This window comes from Gorilla gorilla, chromosome 10 (genome assembly GCF_029281585.2).
Source record: "Gorilla gorilla gorilla isolate KB3781 chromosome 10, NHGRI_mGorGor1-v2.1_pri, whole genome shotgun sequence".
NCBI classification, from domain to species: domain Eukaryota; kingdom Metazoa; phylum Chordata; class Mammalia; order Primates; family Hominidae; genus Gorilla; species Gorilla gorilla.
In genome coordinates, this window is record NC_073234.2 from 78,706,659 (window position 1) to 78,730,966 (window position 24,308).

At 38.9% G+C, this 24,308-nt stretch overlaps 1 long non-coding RNA gene and 1 pseudogene across 1 annotated transcript in view; both read right to left on the reverse strand.

Annotated features, from left to right (window-relative positions):
* Positions 1–24,308, reverse strand: part of LOC134756572 (uncharacterized) — a 46,175-nt gene that overhangs the window by 2,703 nt on the left and 19,164 nt on the right. The window contains exon 2 of the long non-coding RNA XR_010129360.1: positions 2,890–2,951. This is a non-coding gene — a long non-coding RNA (uncharacterized lncRNA). The remainder of the gene's footprint in view (positions 1–2,889; positions 2,952–24,308) is intronic.
* On the reverse strand, positions 12,113–17,730 carry LOC101137657 (leucine-rich repeat-containing protein 34-like; annotated as a pseudogene).

The following is a 24,308-nucleotide window of genomic DNA, read 5'->3' on the forward strand; positions in this document are numbered from 1 at the left end:
GAAAATATAAAAATTAGTCAGGCATGGTGGTGCACACATGTAGTCCCAGCTACTCAGGAGGCTGAGGCACAAGAATGGCTTGAACCCAGGAGGAAGAGGCTGCAGGGAACTGAGATATTGCCACTGCACTCCAGTCTGGGTGACAGAGTGAGACCCCTTCTCTGAAAAAAAAAAAAAAAAAAAAAGAATTTGAGCCTTCCCAAATCGTTTTCCTTCCTCTTTCTCCAGCCTAAAGCTGATCTGTATAATTTCCCATTCACGTTTGTGTGTTTTTTTAACCATATATGTATATACTAACACTATGTAGTACTATTTTGCATATTTACAAATGTTACACAATTGTTATTTTAAAAATAGTAATCTACAAACTGCTTTTTTATTAACGATTAAAATTTCATTAAAAATTAAATCAGTTTCTTAATTTTTTGTCTCCTTTGATGATCTTTCATTATTTTCTATCCTTATTATTTTTCTTCCTATTTTCTTTGGCTTTGCTCTCTTATTTTTTTTTTTGTAAATGTTCTATTAATATGTGTGATTGAAAAAAATATACATCTTTTCTACATTAGTTTACCTTAAGAAATATATGGAAAGCCTGGTCAACATAGTGAGATCCTATCCCTACAACAAATTTCAAAATTAGCTGTGTGTGATGGTGTGTGCCCGCAGGCTTAGCCACTCAGGAGGCTAACGCAGGTGGATTGCTTGAGCCTAGAAATAAGAGGCTGCAGTGAACCATGATCACGCCACTGCACTCCAGCCTGGGTGACAGAGACTGTCTTCCTGCGTCCCCACAACCCCAGCAAAAAAAAAAAAAATGAAGAAATATACAGGACATAGGTTTACTATTAAATCTAAAATGAGGCCAGGCATTGAGGCTCACACCTATAGTCCCAACACTTTGGGTGACCGAGGCAGAAGAATTGCTTGAGGCCAGGGGTTTGAGGCCAGCCTGGGAACCCAGGGGTTTGAGGCCAGCCTGGGAACCCTATCTCTATAGTTAAAAAAACGCACGTGCTCGGGCGAGAGAGAGAGAGCGAGAGAGAAATGATACATTTGCAATTTTGATATCTGTGATTAAATGTCATGAGAAATAAACAATTGTAGAAGTTTAAGGAAAAGATTATCTTACAGATTATTCTATATCAATATTTACAGAAAATTTTTTCAGCTACATTGAATACCTTTTTTACTTTTTTTTTTTTTGAGTTAGAGTTTCGCTCTTGTTGCCCAGGCTGGAGTGAAATGGCACAACCTCGGCTCACGCAAACTTCCGCCTCCCAGCGTCAAGGGATTCTCCTGCCTCAGCCTCCCAAGTAGCTGGGATTACAGGCACCCGCCACCATGCCCAGCTAATTTTTTGTATTTTCAGTAGAGACAGGGTTTCACTATTTTGGTCAGGCTGGTCTCGAACTCCTGACCTCAGGTGATCCACCCACCTTGGCCTCCCAAAGTGCTGAGATTACAGGTGTAAGCCACTTGGCCTGGCCTTTTTACTTCTAAGATAATCTATTTTTCCTTTCACTATGACGGGTCTAAGTGTAGATTATTTTATTTTAAACTTCAGTGTACACTATGATTTTCAAGATTTATGACTTTTTTTAATTCTAGAATATCCTATTTATTATCTGTTCAAATAGTAGATCTCATCATACAATTTCTTCTCTTTTTTCCTTTGTTTTAAAGGGTACAAATGAACATCCAGATAAAGAGGTCCTGAACTTCTGCCAATACTGTAGGTATCTTTAGGTATGTGGATGTTTAATAAGCACACTGAGATGATCTAAGAATGGAGAGCAAACTTCTTTTTTTCTTTTAATTAAAGAACTTTTCTTACGCCAGGTACAGTGGCTCATGCCTGTAATCCCAGCACTTTGGGAGGCTGAGGTGGGTGAATCACTTGAGGCCAGGAGTTCGAGACCAGCCTGGGCAACATGGTGAAACCCTGCCTCTATGAAAAAAATAAAAATCAGCCAGGTGTGGTGGTTCACACCTGTAGTCCCAGCTACTCATGAGACTAAGGTGGGTAGATCAGTTGAGCCCAGGAGGCTTTTTTAGAGACAGGATCTCCCTCTGTCACCCAGGCTGGAGTGCAGTGGTGAGATCATAGCTCACTGCAGCCTCAAACCTCTGGGCTCAAGCAATCCTCCTGCCTCAGCCTCCTGATTACCTAGGACTACAGATGCATGCTACCACGCCCAGCTAATTTTCAAATTTTTGGTAGAGACAGGATATTGCTATGTTTACAAGGCTTCCTGTATATTTCTTAAGGTAAACTGTTGTAGAAAAGATACTCCACCAAATAATGACTTAAAATGTAAGTATTTAGTTTTCTCATATGTAATCCTGAGGTTATTGGACCAAGTTTTCTGGCTGGTTCTGCTCTATATGGTCATTAATTGGCCCTGATTTTTTCCATCCTGTCTCTTCATCATTGCCTAGGTCAAGAATTCTTAGTCATTTTTGGCCGGGCGCGGTGGCTCAGGCCTGTAATCCCAGCACTTTGGGAGGCCAAAGCAGGCGGATCACCTGAGGTCAGGAGTTCGTGACCAGCCTCAACATGGTCTCTACTAAAAATACAAAATTAGCCAGGCGTGGTGGTGCATGCCTGTAATCCCAGCTACTCGGGAGGCTGAGGCAGGAGAATTGCTTGAACCTAGGAGGCGGAGGTTGCGGTGAGCCGAGATCGCGCCATTGCACTCCAGCCTGGGCAACAAGAACGAAACTCCGTCTCAAAAAAAAATAATAATCCTTAGTCATTTTTGTGCTGTGGACTCCGTTGGCCCTCTAGTTAAGTGTATGGACTCTCAGAATAACTTTTAATGCATAAAATGAAATACATTGGAATCAAAAGAACGGTGAATAATAGCCATTGTGTGATTTGATTACCTTCTATGATTCGCCATCTTTAGTTGTTGTTTAATCTCTACTTTTTGGGAGAGTTTGATCTTCTGCAACAGAAAACAGGCAGAAATTGCTACTGGGTGTGGAGTTCAGTCATAACAAAAGCTTAACAATACACAGCAATGGCTTTCGGACCAGGTGGTGGACAGAGAATGGAAGGATGCAAGGAGACTGTTGGAGGAGGCTGGAAAAGCTGTGAGGATTGTGTAAACAAAGACTGGAGAAATAGCAAAAACAGCATTAGAGGAGGCTGGAGAGGCAATGAGGCAATTATTAGAAACTAGAAAAGGGGAACCCAGAGTATGCAGTAGCAGAAAAATTATGAGCTTGTAATCTGTAGAAACTGATTTAAGCATGATTTATCCAACAGATATTTATTGAAAATCTATGATGTGCCAGACACTGTGATAGGAGCTAAGAGACGTTAGCGTTGCAAGAAAACTTTATTTTACCAGTTAACAATTTTCATAATATTTTTGTAAATATTGGTAGCTTCTAGTAATTAAATGTAGTTGGGGTCCACCTCCCTCCCCAAATTTCCAAAAGCCTTGATATCAGTGCATTGTTAAGTGGTATCTTATAATAAACGTAAGTCATAGACCAAATTCTAACAAACATATTCACTAGAATATCATTTTAATATACACAGAAATTATAGTCCTTCCATGACAAAATATAGCATAATTCTATTAAGAAGTACATAGTAAGGGTCGAGGGCAGTGGCTCAAGCCTGTAATCCCAGCACTTTGGGAGGCCGAGGTGAGCGGATCATGAGGTCAAGAGATCTAGACCATCCTGGCCAACATGATGAAAACTCGTCTCTACTAAAAATACAAAAATTAGCTTCGCGTGGTGGCGCTCGCCTATAGTCCCAGCCACTTGGGAGCCTTAGGCAGGAGAATTGTTTGAACCTGGGAGGCAGAGGTTGCAGTGAGCTGAGATCGAGCCACTGCACTCCAGCCTGGCGACAGAGTGAGACTCCATCTCAAAAAAAAAAAAAAAAAAAGAAATAGTAAGATGATGAAGCAGACAAAAATCATAGTATTAATATTTTTGCAGTAGGTTTGAGAATAAGTTGTTTGTTGTTGATATATTTTACCGTTTTATGTTTTAAGAAGTTTGGTATATTTAATATCTTACAGATTACTTTTATGATTCCAATATAAAATGTCTCATTTATTCAGACTTGCAATTTCAAGTTGAAAGGTATAAGGCAATGTTATTAATTTTATAAACGGTATTTTAACCCCTAAAATAAGTTGAGATTCAATATTAATATGTATACATATTTAATTTGCCAGATTTATAAGTCATATACATTCTTGGGAAATTTTGTCAAATGGACAATTTAAACATTTAACTAAAATTGTAAATGGAACCAAATGTAAATCAAAGTCCTCATAAAAGTAACTGTTAAAATTTGTCAGATTTATAAATTAATAATTTGATTCATAACTTAAAAACTTAAGAAGGAATAGGTTTTTGAATTTGTAACATTAATAAATCAAATATGAATTTAATAACCTCAAGTAATATTTCCCTGAGTCATTCTCAAGAACATCAAAATATTGTCCTTGACAATCAGGGCGAGTCCAGAGTAAAGTGAAAGTGAGTTTATTAAGAAGTAAAGGAATAGTAAGAATGGTTACTAGATAGACAGAGCAGGGCATTCAAGAGCAGACAAAGCAAGAGGAGGAACACATCCACCTTAGGTAGAGCCTTGTTTATATATAATATAAAAAGAAAAAAATGGGGAACACACCAATGGGGAGATGTTCTGTCCTACAAGGGCGTGTAACAAAGGATTGTTAATCTTTGTGTAACTACTCTCTTCTGCAGTAATATATATTATCTTTTTCTTTTTCTTTTCTTTTTTTTTGAGTCAGGGTCTTGCTCTGTTGCCCAGACAGGAGTGTAGTGATGCCATCTTGGCTCACTGCAGCCTCTGCCTCCTGGGCTCTAGTGATCCTCCCACCTGAGCCTCACAAGCAGCTGGGACCACAGGCGTGCGCCACCATGCCGGGCTAATATTTGTGTTTTTGGTAAAGAAAGGGTTTTGTCATATTGCCCAGGCTGGTCTCTAACTCATGAACTCAAGTGATCCGCCCTCCCAAAGTGCTGGGATTACAGGTGTGAGCCATCACTCCTGGCCTGTATTATCTTTAAAGTGAAACTTACTCTTAAACTAAGAATGCTTTTGTTCTTAAGATATGGGACCTCAGGACATTTCCCAAGTTTGTTATTTTCTGTGTCTGTTAAGTCCTGAGTCTGTTTGGTAAACATTATTAACTTGTATCCTTAACTGTACATATCCTGTTGACTAAGAATGCCTAACCTGGGAATGCTGCCCAGTAGGTCTCAGCCTCATGTTACCCAGCCCTTATTCAAGATGGAGTCACTCTGGTTCAAATGCCTTTGACAACAGCTTTCATTGAAAAGGAATACAATACTATCATGTGTGTGTGTGTGTGTGTGTGTGTGTGTGTGTGTGTGTTCTTTGGCCTTGTTTTTCTATTTAATAGCTAAAATTTACAATTCTAAAATTTAATTTGAGTGTTTAAGCATTTTAAGTAATACACTGCTAAAGAGAGAGGGTTTTTTTTTTTTTTTCATTTTTCAGTATTGCACTTCAAGAATTGTCCAAAAGTGACCCAGAGAACTCACTGTAGGCTTCTCAGACAATTAACAGCTCCCTCTCCCAGTGGATAGGGATGCAATGAACTTAGCCATCCACAAGCTGGTGGTTTCTTATTCCCTAGCAGGAAGGTTACAATTTCCCATGGGCCCCAAGATCTCCAGGAAGGAGTGGATCTAGGATTTTCTGGGGCCTAAAGTTTATATGTGTCTCTTTTTGCTGATCCTTCTTTTTTTTTTTTTTTGAGACAGTCTTGATCTGTTGTCCAGCCTGGGGTACAGTGGTGTGATCTTGGCTCACTGCAACCTCTGCCTCCCAGGCTCAAGTCATTCTCCTGCCTCAGCCTCCCAAGTAACTGGCACTACAGGTGTGCACCACCACGCCCGGCTAATTTTTTTGTATTTTTAGTAGAGATGCGGTTTCACCATGTTGGCCAGGCTGGTCTCGAACTCCTGACCTCAAGTGATCTGGCTGCCTTGGCCTCCCAAAATGCTGGGATTACAGGCATGAGCCACCATGCCCAGCCTGACCCTTCATTTTTTATTTCTCAGATAAATCTTATTCCTTAATCCATACCAGGTGACACAGTAGAATTTATCTTTGCCTTCTTCATCTTAAGTGCTACTATTTGTGTGTTGATTCAGTGCTATTAATTTACCTCCGTTTCACATGTAGCTATGGGGGAAATTAATTTGAAATTTTATTCTGGACAAATGCAATGAAACAGTAAGATATAACTCTGTAGTCACAATTATGTGTAAGTGGAATGTAAGAAAGATTAGAAAAATATTTAAAATTAGAAAATTTCATTCCTATCAGCAAATTATGACAGATCTAAAAAATATCTTAGGAATGAAAGTGTCTATTGCTACAAATTATGTGTTTTTACATTATACGATTGAGCAACATAGGCTTAAACTTCCCAGGTCCAATTATATGTGGATTTTCTTCCAGTTCTGCCACCTCTAAGACAGCAAGACCAACCCCTCCTCTTCCACCTACTGCTTACTCAATGTGAACACAGCCAAGTTGAAGACTTTAATGATGATCAACTTCTACTTAATATTATACATAGTAAACATATTTGCTCTTTCTTATGATTTTCTTCATTTTTTTCTCTATCTTACTTTATTGTAAGAATACACTGTATAATACGTATAACATGCAAATAATGTGTTAATTAACTGTTTATGTTATCAGTAGGGCTTCTGGCCAACAGTAGTCTACTACTAGTTAAGTTTCAGGGGAGTTATACATGGATTTTCAACTGCAAGTGGGGTCAATGCACCAACTCACACTTTTCAAGAGTTAACGGTATAGCCCCCCCCCCCTTTTTTGATGGAGTCTTGCTCAGTCACCCTGGCTGGAGTGCAGTGGCATGTACTCGGCTCATTGCAACCTTTGCCTCCCCAGTTCAAGCAACTCTCTAGCCTCACAGCCGTGGCCTCCTGAGTAGCTGGGATTATAGGCGCCTGCCACCACGCCTGGCTAATTTTTGTGTTTTTTAGTAGAGATGGGGTTTTGCCTTGTTGGTTAGGCTGGTCTCGAACTCCTGACCTCAGGTGATCCTCTCGCCTTGGCCTCCCAAATCTGAGATTACAGGTGTGAGCCATTGTGCCCGGCCTGGTATAGCCCTTTTGCACTTATGCAATTAACTTGCCTTTATTATTGAATACAAGATAGTAGCTGAGACTACAGGCATGTGCCACCATATTCAGCTAATTTTTATATTTTTAGTAGAGATGGAGTTTCACTATGTTGGCCAGGCTGGTCAGGAACTCCTGACCTCAAGTGATTACCTACCTCGGTCTCCCAAAGTGCTGAGATTACAGGCGTGAGCCACTGTGCTCAGCCCTCTGTCTCTTATATAGTGTGACTGGTGCTTTTGTGAAGAATATGTTTTTTACTAACATGGTGTTTTAGCATATTTTTCATAACATTTCTCTTTTTGAGGGCTGCATTTAACTACTTAATTTAGAGTTGTTGACTTCATCAACTGCACCTTTTCTAGACAATGTATAATCATATAATATGTACTCTTTTGTGTCTGGTCTTTTGTTCAGCAAAATTTTTTTGTGATTCATCCATATTGAGACGTGCAACCATAATTCCCTTTTATTTCTGAATAGTGTTACTTTGAATGACTATGTCACACTACAGTTTGTTTATCCATTTACCTACTAATGGACATGTGGGTTGGATCCAGTTTCTAGCTATTACGAATAAAATAGCTACACATAATCTGATTCAAGTACTTTAGCAGTGGTGAAAATATTCCAAATCTTCAAAGTGACGGGCATTACATAACTACATACATTTATAAAATCTCATATAACCGTGTACCTAAAAGGGATGATTTTTACTGGGTGTAAATTTTACTTTAATAAACTTGACTTTAATAATATATGCATATGTATGTGTGTGTGTCTATCTAAAAGAAGCATAGCACTAAGGAAAAAATGGTGGCTACTAAATTAAGAAACTTATGAGGCATAAACGCACTTGGAATTGGTTGCAAAACATACATAATTGATAATTGTGTACAAACAAGTTGCTATATTCTACCAATAGAAATATGTAGTTATCAAAAAATTGTGGTTATGTCTGGGTTTGGTGGCTCATGCCTGTAATCCTAGCACTTTGGGAGGCCAAGGCAGGAGGATCACTTCAGCTTAGAAGTTTGAAACCAATGTGAGCAACATAGTGAGACACTGTCTCTATTTCTATTTTTTTATTGTAGTTATAAAAGACAAATATCTATATTTATCTGTCCACCTATCTATCTATCCATCTCTCTCTCTATCTATCCATTCAGAAAAACTGACTACAAAACTTTTGTTATCGGGAGGCAGAGGCAGGAGAATCACTTGAACCAGGGAGGTGGAGGTTGCAGTGAACCGAGATCGCGCCATTGCACTCCAGCCTGGGCGATAGAGTCAGACTTCATCTCAAAAAAAAAAAAAACTATTGTTATAAAATTGATATTGGGCCAGGTGCAGTGAGTCATGCCTATAATCCCAGCCGAGGCTGGAGGATCACCTGAGGCCAGGAGTTCGAGACCAGCCTAGGCAACATGGTGAAATCCCATCTCTACTAAAAATACAAAAATTAGCCAGGCATGGTGACACATGCCTGTAGTCCTAGCTACTTGGGAGGCTGAGGCATGAGAATTGCTTGAACCTGGGAGGCAGAGGTTACAGTGAGCTGAGATCGCACCAGTGCACTACAGCCTGGGTAACAGAGCAAGATAAAAAAAAATAAAGCTGATATTGAATACAGCAACCAAAAACTTTAGCATTACAGTATGTACTTTCTCTTTGTTCTCAAATATCAATAAGATTTTTTAAATGAGCCTTTTAATAATTATTTTGTGAACCAATCTAAGTGTTTTATAATGGTACTGAAATTTTGCAAACTAGTACTCTCTATTTGGATTTAATTTTGTTCAAAATCAGTTGCAAAATTTAATTAAAACATTGGAGCATCAAAAGACTTCACCTTTTTAAGTTTTAGCAAATTCTGATTATTAAAACTAAGCTTTCAAACAGGAAGACATTAAAATTACCTCTATGAAAGCAAAGAAAAAATAGAACATTTAACGAGAATGTAAAATTGACAAAAATTGAATTCCATCATAATAGATTCATTCTTTGAATATATTTTATAACGGAAAGAGTGAAATTGATAAATCCAATAATTTTACTGCAGCTACAATTTGATAAATTATTCTTACAAACCCTAGAGACAACTTAAGATGGTTTATCTTGAAAAAAAAATCTTTTTTAAACAAAGATACTATGGACCAGGCATGGTGGCTCATGCCTGTAATCCCCAGCACTTTGGAAGGCCAAGGCAAGAGGATTGCTTGAGGCCAGAAATCTGACACCAGCCTGGGCAACATAGTGAGACCCCATCTCTACACACACACACACACACACACACACACACACACACACACACACAAACACACACGCACACACACAAAAGATAATATGAATGGAGGTTAAAAATCTTTACTTCTGAAAATATTTGAGCTCAAAGTATTTTACATATCAATAAAAAATAAAATTTATAATATCTTCCATTTAGCAAAATTTTCTCTGAATTTCCCAAGTACCTCAGAATCTGTAGAAAGAATATTTTCTGTATTAAAAATATTATGGTCTAGAAGAACAAATTTGTAGGACTTACTGATTTCAAGACTTACTATAAAGCTATAAAAATTAAGAAAGTATGTATTGGCATGCACACTTTCTTAATTTTTGTAGCTTTATAGTAAATCTTGGCATTCATTATATGAATATATGGAATATACATAGAATAATATGTATGTATATGGAGTATATATAGAATATATATGATATATGACATGTGCATATATACACATATATATATAGAATATACACATATATATATTCTATATATACTCCATATATGGTATGCATATATATACATATATTCTATATATATTCCATATATTTATATAACCTATATATTTATATATATGGAATATAGATGTAAGCAGAATAAAAGGCAGAAATAGAACTATACATATACATGGCCAATTGATTTTCGACAAAGATGCCAAGGTATTTCAATGTGAAAGGAATAATCTTTTTCAACAAATGATACTGGAAGAACTGGTTATTCAGAAGTTCTACAGTTTGGATATGGGTTGTTTGTCCCCAGCAAATCTCATGTTGAAATTTGATCCCCAAGGTTGGAGGTGGCCTAATGGGAAGTGTTTGAGTCATGGGGCAGATCCCTCATGAATAGATTAGTGCCATTCCTTGGGGGTAAGTGAGTTCTCACTCTATTAATTCCTAAGAAAGCTGGTTCTTAAAGAGAGCCTGGTACCTTATCCCTCTCTCTCTTTCCTCCTCTCTTTCTATGTGATCTCCGCAACACCAGCTCCCTTTCACCTTCCGCCATGAATGGAAGTAGCCTGAGGTCCACACCAGATGCAGATGTTGGTGCCATGTGTCTTGTACAGCCTGTAGAACCATAAGCAAAATAAACCTCTTTTCTTTATAAATTTCCCAGTCTCAGGTATTTCTTCACAGGAACACAAAACAGATTAAGACAAGAGGGAAAAAAAATGAAGCTTAATCCTTAATCTTCATTTCACAAAACTTAACTTGAAATGGGTCACAGAATTAAATGTAAATGTTAAAAGTTATAAAAATGTGTGACCTTGGCATAGGTAAAGATTTCTTAGATAGAACATAAAAAGCATGTGCTATAAAAGAAATAAATGAATACATAGGACTTTATCAAAATGAGAACTCTTGCTCTGAAAAATACAACCAAGAAAATGAAAGGTGAGTCACAGAGAAAATATTTGTCATACATGTATATACTGATAAAGAGCTTATATCCAAAACTCTTACAATTCACAAAGACAAAGAAACCAGTTCTTAAAACTGAGCAAAAAGCCAGGCATGGTAGCACACGCCTGTAGTCCCAGCTGCTCAGCAGGCTGAGGTTGGGGGATTGCTTAAGGCTAGGAGTCTGAGGCTGTAGTGCACTATCCTCACACCTGTGAATAACTATTGCACTCCAGCCTGGGCAATATAGTAAGACTCCAGCTTTAAGAAAAAAAAAACCTGAGCAAAAGATCTGAAAGACACTTTACAAAAGAAAATATATGAATAGCAAAAAAAAAAAAAAACAAAAAAAGTCCATTATCTTAAGTCATCATGGAAATGCAAATTTAAATCACAATAAGATACCACTGCCCATCCATTAGAGTGGCTAATATTAAAAAGACGGATAACATCAAATGTTGGGGAGAACGTGAATCTACTAGGACTCATGGATTGCTGATGAGAACGCAAATGGTATGGGAATTTTGGAAAATAGTTTAACAATTTCTTATAAAGTTAAACATATAGTTCAACCCAGCAATTCCACTCCTAGGTTTATCCAAAGGAAATGAAAACACATATCCACGTAAGAATTTAAATCTGAGTATTTATAGCAACTTTATTTATAATAGCCCCAAACTGAATCCAACCCAAATGTCTATCAATAGGTGAATGGACAAACAAATTTGTTTCTTTTTATTAAGCAGTATGCCATTGTGTGGATGTAGCGCATATATATATATATATATATATATATATATATATATATATATATTTTTTTTTTTTTTCATTCACAAGCCAAAGAACATTTTGGTTATTTCCAATTTGGGCCTACTATAAATAAAGGTGCTATAAATATTCATGCAGAAATCTTTGTATGAATATAAGTTTTCACTTATTTTGGGTAATCACATAGGACTGGGATTGCTGGGTTAATGGTATATTTAGCTTTATAAGAAACTGCCAAACTGTTTTCTAAAATGGTTATATTATTTGGATCTCCATTAGCAATGTATGGGAGTTCTAGTTGCTCTGTATTTTAGCCAGCATTTTGTATTTTCATTTTTTTGTTTTGTTTTTTTAAATTTTAGGTGTTGTTATGAACTCAGTTGTGTCCTCCTCAAAATACATATGCTGAAATCTTAACCCTCAATGTGACTGTATTTAGAGAGAGGGCCTTTCAGGAGGTAATTTAGGTTAAATGACATCACATGGGGCTGTAATCCAACAGAACTGGCATCTTTATAAGAGGAAGAAACACCAGGAATTCACGTGCACAGAGGAAAGGCCACGTGAGGCCACAGCAAGAAGGCACCACCTGTAAGCCAGGAAAAGAGGCCTCCCTAGAAACCAACATACTGGTTCTTAATTTTGGACTTCCAGCCTCCAGAAACGTGAGAAAATAAATTCCTGTTGCAGTCCATTCTGTGGTATTCCGTTGTGATAGCCAAGCAGACTAGTACAGATTATATAGTGTTATCTCACTGTGGTTTTCATTTGTACTTCTCTAGTGATTAATGATATTGAACATCTTTTCATGTGCTTATTTGCATCTTTAGCTCTTTTTATGAAGTATGTGTCTGCACAAAATTCATAACTTTGTGCACCAAAACCAATTCTAAGTACACTTTGCTCCACAGATTTCTTAATTCATTAGGATCATTGTCTTTACCATGATTCTGTGACTCACCAGCGTCTGTGTTTGGATGAATAATTTTTGCAAAAATTATGTTTCAGTGCTGAAAGCTTTCTTTTTCCCACAATGGACAGTTATACAAACTTTAATATAGTGATTACCTTTTATACATTTGATAAAAGTAACTTGTTTTAATTTATGAAAGAAAAATTTAATAAGCTATAAAAATCTCTGTGAAAGCAATAAGACAAATGTATAAAAATGATTTTATTTAGCTGAGTGTGGTGGCACGTGCCTGTAATCCCAGCTACTCAAGAGACCAAGGGAGGAGAATCGCTTGAACCCTGGAGGCAGAGGTTTCAGTGAGTCAAGATTGTGCCACTGTACTCCAGCCTGGGCAACAGAGCAAGACTCCATCTCAAAAAAAAAAAAAATGATTTTATATCTTCTTTTTCCTAGGTGTTGACTTACTGGAACAAGAGCAAAATCTGCATTAGATGAGAGACTCTAAACTTCTCCATAAGTTGGAGTTCAACAATAATGTTTTTTAAGGTCATTGGAGACTTCTGTGAGCGTCCATCCACCACAAATAACTCCACATCTGTGTTATCTGCTTTTGTTTATTTATTTATTTATTTATTTGTGAGACAGAGTCTCGCTCTGTCGCCCAGGTGGAGTATAGTGGTGTGATCTCAGCTCACTTCAACCTCCGCCTCCTGGGTTCAAGCAATTCTTGTGCCTCAGCCTCCTGAGTAGGTGGGACTACAGGTGCGTGCCACCATGACCAGCTAATTTTTGTATTTTCAGTAGAGACAGAGTTTCCCCATATTGGCCAGGCTGGTCTCGAACTCCTGGCCTCAAGTGATCTGCCTGTCTCGGCCTCCCAAAGTGCTGGGATTACAGGCATGAACCAGTTCACCTGGCCTACTGTCTGTTTTTAGATGGCCTATTTGAATTATGTCTGAACATGATACACCTGTAGCCTCATCAAATTTGTTTTTGAGACAGGGTCTCACGTTGCTCAGTCTGGAGTGCAGTGGCATCATCGCAGCTCACTTCCAGCCTTGACCTCCCTGGGCTCAGGTGATCCTACCACCTCAGCCACCCAAGTAGGACTACAGGCACACACTACCATGGCCAGCTAATTTTTGCAATTTTTTTGTAGAGATGCGGTCTTGCTATGTTGCCCAGGCTAAATTTGTTTCTCTAATGTAGATATTAGAAAATGTGGGATTCGTTTTCATTGATTGTGAAAGTGCAAGTCCTTCTCTATGTTGTTGCTGACTACTGACGATGCTTTAAAACTCCCATTGTGTAAAGTAAGAATTTCTTGGAGATACTTAGCTCCTGCATTTTCTATTCTGTTAAAAGAAAAATCTACTGCTTCTAGGGTAATATTGCTTTTACATGAGCTAGATACATAATTCCATCCTGAGATATTTGATTGCAGCTGACATCAAGGTAGCATAGGCTACTGTTAAGATACATTGAATAACATGTAATTGTTGTATACTACAGTTTTTTATATTATGCTTACACATGTGTAGTTGAACAAGGCAGTTATTTTCTTTCAACATATGGCCTACGTGGGCTGTGGACTCTTTCTGTTTGCCATACTGCATAGGTCAGTTTAGGTTTATTCCCTTAATTGCTTTGTTTTGAGTTAGTATCGTAGCAAATGCTATCACACTTTGCATTCCCAGATCACAGTAACCCAGACCTACTTTCTCTAAGGATGAATTAATTTGCAGCATTGCAGCAAAAAATATTCCACTCTTATTTTTAATCTTGTTTCCAGTCATTCTTAGGTATTTCAGAGTTGTGTTCTCATTTAGTGCTTTGCCAATCAATTCTCCACCTTGGCTGGGAGCAGTGGCTCATGCCTGTAATGCCAGCACTTTGTGAGGCCGAGGCAGGTGGATCACCTAAGGTCAGGAGTTCAATACCAGCCTGGCCAGCATGGTGAAACCCTGTCTCTACTAAAAATACAAAAATTAGCCAGGGATGGTGGCGCATGCCTGTAATCCCAGCTACTCGAGAGGCTAAGGCAGGAGAATTGCTTGAACCCGGGAGGTGGAGGTTGCAGTGATCCAAGATTATACCGCTACAGTCCAGCCTGGGCAACAGAGCAAAACTCTGTTAAAAAAAAAAAAAAGAAAGAAAAATTCTCCTCCTTCAGGCCCAGTATCATCAAACATAAGGTTTAAGTAAATGAGATTAAGTTATTTCTGAAGCAGTTTTACACTATAGTATGTGCCAACTTCACTTATGAGGTTATATCTAACATCCAAACTCTTAATATATAACTGATTATTTAAAAAAAAAAAAGAACTGAGATTGTGCAGTAGCACTATCATAGTTCACTGAAGCCTTGAACCCCTGGGCTCAAGTGATCCTCCTGCCTTGGCCTCCCAAATTTCTGAGATTACGGGCATGAGCCACTGCACCCAGGCTAGTTAACTATTTAAAATTCTAGAAAGAGGCCAGGTGCAATGGCTCAAGCCTGTAATCCCAGCACTTTGGGAGGCCGAGGCGGGCAGATCACGAGGTCAGGGGATCGAGACCATCCTGGCGAACATGGTGAAACCCCTTCTCTACTGAAAATATAAAAAATTAGCCGGGTGTGGTGGCAGGTGCCTGTAGTCCCAGCTACTTGGGAGGCTGAGGCAGGAGAATGGTGTGAACCTGGGAGGCAGAGCTTGCAGTGAGCCGAGATCACGCCACTGCACTCTAGCCTGGGTGACAAAGTGAGACTCTGTCTCAAAAAAAAAAAAAAATTTTAGAATGAATCCAAAAATCTTCACCTGTTACTCTTTTTACTGTCAATAAGTAATTATTAACAGCAATGTTTAATGTGCTTCCTTCTTCTAGTTAAGCCCACTGGGGCCAATGCCGGAGTTGTGGCCAGAATGGGGGCCAGAGGGGATGAACCAGCCAGGGCAGAGGCAGCATCCTACCAGCTGCTCCACGTACTCCTCTCACCCCACAGGCTGCAGCAGCTGTGCCACCATTCAATGCTAAAAGTTTTTTTTTTGTTGTTGTTGTTTTGTTTTTGTTTGTTTGTTTGTTTGAGACAGGGTCTTGCTCTGCAGCCCAGGCTGGAGTGCAGTAGCATGACCACAGCTCACTGTAGCCTCAACCTCCCCAGTTCAAGTGATCCTCCCAGCTCAGCCTCCCAAGTAGCTGGGACTATAGGTGCACACCACCATTCCTAATTTTTTAATTTTTTGTAGAGATGAGGTCTCACTGTGTTGTCTAGGCTGGTCTTGAATTTCTGGGCTCAAGTGATCCTCCCACCTTGGCCTCCCAAAGTACTGGGATTATAGGCGTGAGCCACCACACCCAGCCCTGAAAGATTTTTAAACGGAATTTACAAAAGCCTTTACAATAATGTTAGATATTTCACTTTAGGCAGAATAATGGCCTTCCAAAAGATTTGTTTTGATTCTAAAAATTGGATGAAGAAACTCTATTACTGAAATTAACTGATATTCTGTTTTAAGTATCTGATAACACTGGAAAAAAAAACAGCCACCATTTAACTGTTTGCAAAGCCTTTCCTTCTGCTAATGGAGCCAACACCTTAATAGCTATTGCTTCACTTTTCATAAGTGCACAAAAGAAGTTTCAATAAAAATGGGCAAAATTAATTGAAACTTTGATCTAATCCAAAGGTGTGCTTCACAAAGTGATATGTAAATAGGCTTTATACATCTTCATATTTTAAATTTTTGTCTCTGGGTACAGTCTTTTAAAATTAAGTATTCACTTTTAAAGTAGAAGCCAATGTTTCTTTAACTGATTTGTTTATTTTGGATTTTCAGTAGTCAGTGATATTACTATGGTCCCTATGGTGGATGTAAATAGTGGCAAACATGCTGTTCAAATAACACGTCCACCATTAATGTTCTTAAGAAATGGAAACACAGTAATTTTTTCATTAAACATGTATGTTATGGGTCGAATTGTGCCCCACCCCACCCCCACAAATTTGTATATTAAAGTCCTAGCACCAGTATTGCAGAATATGATCTTATTTGGGAATAGGGTCATTTTAGGCTTAATTAGTTAAGATGAGGTAATACTGGAGTAGAGTGCCCCTCTAATCCAATGTGACCGTGTCCTTACAAAAAGTAATTATGTGACGGTGTCCTTACAAAAAGAGAGAAATTTGGACACAGATATGAACACAAGGGAAATGCCACGTGAAAATAATGGCAGAGAATTGGGATGATAGTTTCGCAAGCCATGGAATGCCAAAGTTTGCCAGCAATTCACCAGAAGCTAGGGCAGAAGCATGGAACAGATTCTCTTTCATAGCCCTCAGAAGGAACCAATCCCACTGACACCTTGATTTTGGACTTCCAGCCTTCAGAACTGTGAGACAATGAATTTATGTTCTTTAAGCCACCCACATTGTGGGTACTTTGTTACAGCAACCTTAACAGACTAATACAATTGCTTACATTATTTTTAAGTACATTATTGCTAAAAAGGCTTATTATAAAATAAAAATGCATTACCACTCAATAGTATAACTAAGCCATTTTATATGTGAATTGTGCAATGAATGACAAAACATAGTACTAAAAATTCCTGGCCAGGTGTGGTGGCTCACGCCTGTGATACCAGCACTTTGGGAGGCTGAGGTGGGCAGATCACCTCAGGTCAGGAGTTCAAGACCAGCCTGACCAAGATGGAGAAATCCCGTCTCTACTAAAAATACAAAATTAGCTGGGCGTGGTCATGCATGCCTGTATTCCCAGCTACTCAGGAGGCTGAGGCAGGAGAATCACTTGACCCCGGGAGGCAGAGGTTGCAATGAGCCCAGATCGCAGCATTGCACTTCAGCCTGGGCAACAAGAGCGAAACTTCATTTCAAAAAAAAAAAAAAATCCCAGACTTCTCAATATACTTTTATAGTAGGACTGTGCCACCTTTATTCCCTGCATGTATCTCATGTACCTCTAACCAATGCACTTCCAACCAACAATTTATTATATTTCTCACTCATCTCCAGGGACTGGCAGACTGGTGGATATGTGCATCTTGCAAGCTAAAACACATGCCAGGCACAGGTCATGGCACAACTGGCTGATAAACTAAGTGGCTGGAAGGAACAGCTGTGTTAATTAATTACTTCACTCACTGCCACCTGAGACCAACTTCAGCTGATCCTCACTGCTCATGTCCAAGTGAACTTTTCTATATTCACAGATTCCCTGAATGGGTATCTTCAAAATGGAGCATAAGTTATTTTATGTCTGGAAAGGGCTGGGGAAAGACTGATAACCTGATCACATTTAAGATTTAACATGTGCGTAGCTGAAGTCTCTGTTTGGTGCACTTACATCTCTCATACTACTAGAAGACACCGTGACAGAAGCTGGAAGTATAAAGTGAAGACTTACCAAAATCATCTCAGATTATTAAAATGCATCTATTGCATTATTATATTTTATTTAAAATGATAATCATATTTTATTTAAAATGAAAAATCCAGGAAGACACTAAAGTGAGCGGGCAGTAGGATATGTGGTCACTTTTTGTTTTTTTAGACACAGTCTCACTCTGTCACCCAGGCTGGAGTGCAGTGGTGCAATCATGGCTCACTGCAGTCTTGATCTCCCAGGCTCAGGTGATCCTCCCACCTCAGCCTCCCAAGTAGCTGGGACTCAAGTGCATGTCACCACAGCCAGCTAATTTTTGTATTTTTTGTAGATACAGTGTTTTGTCATGTTGCTCAGGCTGGTCTTGAACTCCTGGGCTCAAGCCATTTGCCCACCTCAGCCTCCCAAAGTGCTGGGATAACAGAGGTGAGCCACTGCGTCCCACCTGTGGTCACCTATTTCATAAGGCTTTACGGTAGATTGTTTCCATAATCGTTCCAAGTGAAGTATGCTACCTTGTATACATACCAGTGGTATACCTAGTACATTTGACCCACAGAACAATTTTTTTAACCAAAATTTATTGGTAATGCAAAATAAACCATCATTCTCTTTAGGCTCTATAAAGATATGAGTCCCCTGTTACTGACTTTGCCTAAAATACAGCAAGCTTTTCTAATTTATAGGCTCAAATTGGTTGTTTGCTTTTTTTTTTCTCTCAGCCACATTTTCCTCAGTTACATCTTTGATTTTCGTTTCTGTTCCCATTGTTCTCATTTGCTCCTCAGGCAATCCTATACTTATTACATTTGATTTTTTTTTTTTTACTCTTCTCCATCTTTATCATCTCCTTTCTCATTATTTTAAGCTGTTTTTGTGGCTTTTTCTTTTTTTAGAAAATTTTCAGATCTGCCCTCTCCATCACAAATCCCATTTTCTCAGTACTTATTCTGTTCTTTACTACTTTCAAAGTAAACTTACAAATAACAAATATAAAAGATACCTAGGTCCCACCCCCAGATATTCCAATTTAATACTCTGGAGTGTGGCCCAAGCAGGTTTTTTTTAAATTGTGGTAAAATATACATGGCATACAATTTGTCATTTTAGCCTCTTTTAAGTGTGCAATTCAGTGTCATTAAATACATTTACATTGTTGGCAACCATCACCAGCATCTATTTCCAGAAATTTTTTCATCTTCCAAGCAGATAATTTTTAACAACTCCCTCTTTGACATGAAAAAATGATTCTCAGAAATAATCATAAAATGAAATGAATCATAATAATGATCAGAAAAGAAATATAGTAAAAATGTTCTTCTATTCAACTTTTTTACAATACTGCCAGTAAAATATAAAGAGCAAATAATCACTAAAAAGCACATTGACTTATTTAATGGCTTTTCTGTCTGCCTAACCATCTGAACTTTGACTCTTTGGCTCAAGCAATCCTCCTACCTCAGCCTCCCAAACTGCTGGGATTACAGGCACGAGTCATTGTGCCCAGCCTGATTTCTAATTTAGAGTCTACTGTATAAATTCAGGAATAGGTAGTGCTATGGGGATTGGAGACAGGATCCAAGGGAGCTCAAATTATTCATAAACGTTGAAAACGTAATTTTGCAACCAACACAGGTAGCTGAGTCTATGTGTGTTGGAGGCAACTATATAATTGGAAATTCTCTGAATTAGCTTCCATGTAGAATAAAACGTTTATTTAAAAAGTAATAAAAATGTGGCTAGGTGAGTGATGAAAACAACTCTCAGTGGAGAGGGGAACTGGAAAGGGGATGGGAAGCGCAGGTCGCTCTCCCCTGAGGTTAAGTCACCTCTTAACCTCACGCCTGGTGGCTCACGCCTGTAATCCTAGCACTTTGGGAGGCTGAGGCAGGCAGATCACTTGAGGTCAGGAGTTCAAAACCAGCCTGTCCAACGTGGTAAAACCCCATCTCTACTAAAAATACAAAACATTAGTGGGGCATGCTGGTGAGTGCCTGTAATCCCAGCTACTTGGGAGGCTGAGGCCGGAGAATCCCTTGAAACCAGGAGGCAGAGATTGCAGTGAGCTGAGATCGCACCACTGCACTCCAGCCTGGGCAACAGAGTGAGACTCCATCTCATAAAAAATAATAATCATAAAATAAAATAAAATGTAATAGTATCTGTAACAATTACTAAAACGAAACCAACAAAATAATTTTTCAGGAAGGAGTATGCTATCATTGCCATTATCTAGAATTAATGGCTCACTGTGCTAATAAAAATCAAAGTAATTTTTAGTAGGTTTTAGTACTGTTTCAAGATTCTCAATGGACAATACATCTGCTTAGTGCCTGCTCTTAAGACAGGCTGCTCTCATGGTCCCGCCCTTGGCACATCACTGGTCCATACTTGGTTAGACCCCTCCCACTGATCCAATGATAGAGGCTGGAGGAAGAGAAATTCTAGGCAGACAGGGACGGGTCTCTGGCAAAACCCCACCTTCCAGGTGAAAAGCCTGAAACCCAGCGCCCAAAGTGAGAACTTCCATCCCTGTGTGCCTGCTGTTTCCCTCCCTATTGGTTCTTTCTGAATAATGTCTTTCTACCAATCAAATATTGCCTGTTCCAAAGCTATCTACGGCCTTCCCCACCTCATCCTGTGTCTGTAAAGACTCCAGACTCAGCTGGCGGAGGAGAGAAGTGGCTGGATGTTGGGAAGAAGCAAGTTGACTTCAGAGAAAGCAGCTGGATGTCAGAAAGAGGCAATTTGACTTCAGAAGAGAGAGACAGAGAGGTGACTTAACCTCAGGGGAGAGCAACCTGCCCTTCCCATCCCCTTTCCAGCTCCCCTCTCCGCTGAGAGTTGCTTTCATCACTCAATAAAATTCTCCACATTCACCATGCTTCAGTTCATCTGTATGACCTCATTCCTTTTGGGCACCAGAAAAGAATTCGGGATGCACTAAGCACGGGTACCCAAAAAAAGCTGTCATACTGGCCCTTTGCCCTCACTGGTGGAGGGAAGCTGCCCCATGTGACACTGCTGTTTGCAGACAGCAGAGCTAAGGGAGCATTGTAACACACCCTCTGGGGCCTTGGAGTCATAGGCACCCCAACCTGGATGCTGCCGTGGGGCCTGCATGGAGTTTGCTCCTGCTGGTGCTAAAGCAGCTGGTTCCCACACTTGCTCACTTGAGCACTCCCTCCCCTGAGGAGTGGAGCACAGCAGACCCGAGGGAGTGGAATTTGCTCCTTACAGCACCTAAGTTCTCCCACCTGTGAGGGGTTGAGCAGGGTGGGCTGAGTTAAAGGGGCACTTCTGTCGCAAGTCCTACAAAGGGGTCAAGAAAATATCCTGCAGCACCACATTGACTCCAGGCTTGGCACTGTGATTTGCTTTGCCCTCTCTTACAGCCTTCAGGTTGCCATATAAAAAAGCCTGAGCTAGTAGGCTTCATGCTGGAGTCATCTGGCCCAACCAACAGCAGCACTAACCGCCAGGCATGTAAGTGCATTTTTCAGAAAATCTAGCCCCAGTCAAGCTACCTCACGATTTCAGTCACATGAGTAATTCCCAGCAATACCAATAGAAGAATATCTCATTTGAGTCCAGCTCGAGTTGCATTGGCCCATAAAATTATGAAAAAATAAAAGGGATGATGTTTCAAGGCACTATGTTTTGGGGTTGATTTTTGTGCAGCAATAGGTAATTAATACACCATTGTAAGAAGTTTGGTTTTCATTTTGAGTGAGATGGGAAGACATTCGAATATTTCGAGCCAGAGTGACATGATCTGACCTTTCAAGAAGATTACTCTGGTTGTTATGTTGGAAAAAAACCCACAACAACATAGGCAGCCAAAGAAAGAAGGAGGGAGACAATTTAGCAAGGTGATACAGTAAGCTAGATGAGACATGATGGTGGCAGTTGGGTAGTAGCAGTGCAGATGATGAGAAATGGTCAGAATCTGGGTTCTAAATTACGAGAAAGTTTGTTGATAGATTTAATGTGAGGTGAAAGAAAGAGAATCAAGAAGTCTCATGGATTTTTTTGCCAGATGATGACATGAGAAAAAGGGCAAAACTAGTAAGCTGGGGGAGGACAATAACATCAGGGATTCTGTTCAGGAATGTTAAGTTAGAAATACCTATAGACATCCAGTCTGCAGGACAATGATTCTTGATTTATATATGAGGTATAAACTTCAGAGTTGTGAGCATAGAAATAAGATTGAAAGCCATGAGGCTAGATGGAATTTTCTAGGGATTTAGAGCAAACTGAGAAGATCCAATAACTAAATTCTGAGACAGACACTTCAATGTTTAGAGCAGCTGTTCTCAAAGTATGATCTGTGGTCCCATGGGGTTCCCTAAGACTCTTATATGGAAACCTGGAGGTCAAAACTACATTTTCATAATCATACAAAGATATTATCTGCCTTTTTTTTTCTTTTTTTACTGTGTTGACAATCGCACTGAAATACAAAAACAATGGTGGGTAAATTGCTGTCACTTCAGCATAAATCAAAGACAGTGGTACTAAACTCAATTAGAAGTTATTATATGCTTCACCACTGTTGCTCTTGTAGATAAAATGAAATGCCAACTATTGCTTTCGTAGTTTAAAATGAAAATGTAAGAATGCTTTTGAGGAGAGAGTAACCATTCCTGATGATCCTTTATTACACATCTATTTATTAACAACGTTCAGTGTAAAAACATGGAAACTTCTCATAAAGTACTTCTGGTCCAAAGTAAAATACTTTGATTGGCTCAAGGAAAGACACTTGTGCCATTGTTTGAATTGCAGGCTGGATGACTTTCTTTATGGAACACATTTTTTTATCTGAAAATCAACTAACAGAAAAACTAGGTTTATTCAAACTTGGGTTTTTGGCAGACATTTTCTTGAAAATAAACCAAGTAGGCCGGGTGCGGTGGCTCACGCCTGTAATCCCAGCACTTTGGGAGGCCGAGGCGGGCGGATCACGAGGTCAGGAGATTGAGACCATCCTGGCTAACATGGTGAAATCCCGTCTCTACTAAAAATACAAAAAAATTAGCCGGGTGTGGTGGCAGGTGCCTGTAGTCCCAGCTACTTGGGAGGCTGAGGCAGGAGAATGGTGTGAACCTGGGAGGCGGAGCTTGCCGTGAGCCGAGATCGCGCCACTGCGCTCCAGGCTGGGTGACAGAGCGAGACTCCGTCTCAAAAAAAAAAAAAAAAAAAGAAAGAAAATAAACCAAGTGACCTTGTCACTTTAAGGAAAACAACTGACTGTATTTTTTGGCAGTGATAACATTTAAACTTTCAAGCAAAAATTTTGGAAGATTTGCCTCTGTAAGCTTGACAGCTTCCCAATATTGTCAGGTGAGATCAGTAGTGATATTAGGAAATGTGATTTTTTGATATTATATAATGAGATGTGTCAACATTTGAAAAATCTGCATAATTCAGGGAACTAATATTTTCTAATTGACCAATGCATAATGTTACAAAATCATGAATGGGTAAAAAAGCCATTTAAAGTGCAGGATAGACAATAGATTTTCACATAACTGAGTACAAAAAGTTTACTGATACAGCTTTAGATTGCACTTTACAAGTGACCTTCAAGAAACTACCACTTGGAGTTCAAGTACAAAATCAAAGGGGAACATCCAAAATTATTTCAAAAGGCTATTAAAATACTCTTCATTTTTCCAAATATATTACCTAAGTTGGGTCAGATTTTCTTCATATCCTTCAACCCAAACAATGCATTAGAATAAATTGAATTAGAAGGAGAAATGACACTCCAGCTGTCTTCTTTTAAACTAGACTAGGAGTGGGCAAACCTTTTCCATGAAAGTCCAAATAGTTGATATTTTAGGATTTGCCTGCCATATAGTCTCTCTTTGTCACAAATATGCAACTCTTTCATTGTAGTGAGAAAGCTGCCACAAATACTGTGTAAGTTAATGAACATGGTTGTATTCCAATAAATATTTATAAAAACAAGCAGCGGTCTGAATTTGTCCAATAGGCTGTAGTTTGCAGAACCTAGCCCCACACTAGACAGTAAATACATTTTCAAAACTATAGAACAATACCAGTTTTCTCACTAATTTGTTTTGAAAAACAGTTTTTTCCATAAAAATTATACATAGATTTTGAAAATGTAGCTATTTTTTCATAAAAATTCTATTTCTGTTAACATGCAGTGGGTTTCTAATTATCATACTTAAACAAATTAATCAATAATTCTTTTCAAGTCTCAACTTTAATTTCTGATACAATCATAACTGATAGATAAAAGCCACATAACCAAAAGCTCTTTGAGAGCTTTAATAATTTTTAAGAATGTAAGTGGGGTCTTGATACCATAAAGTTTGAAAACTACTGGTTTATAGGCAGGA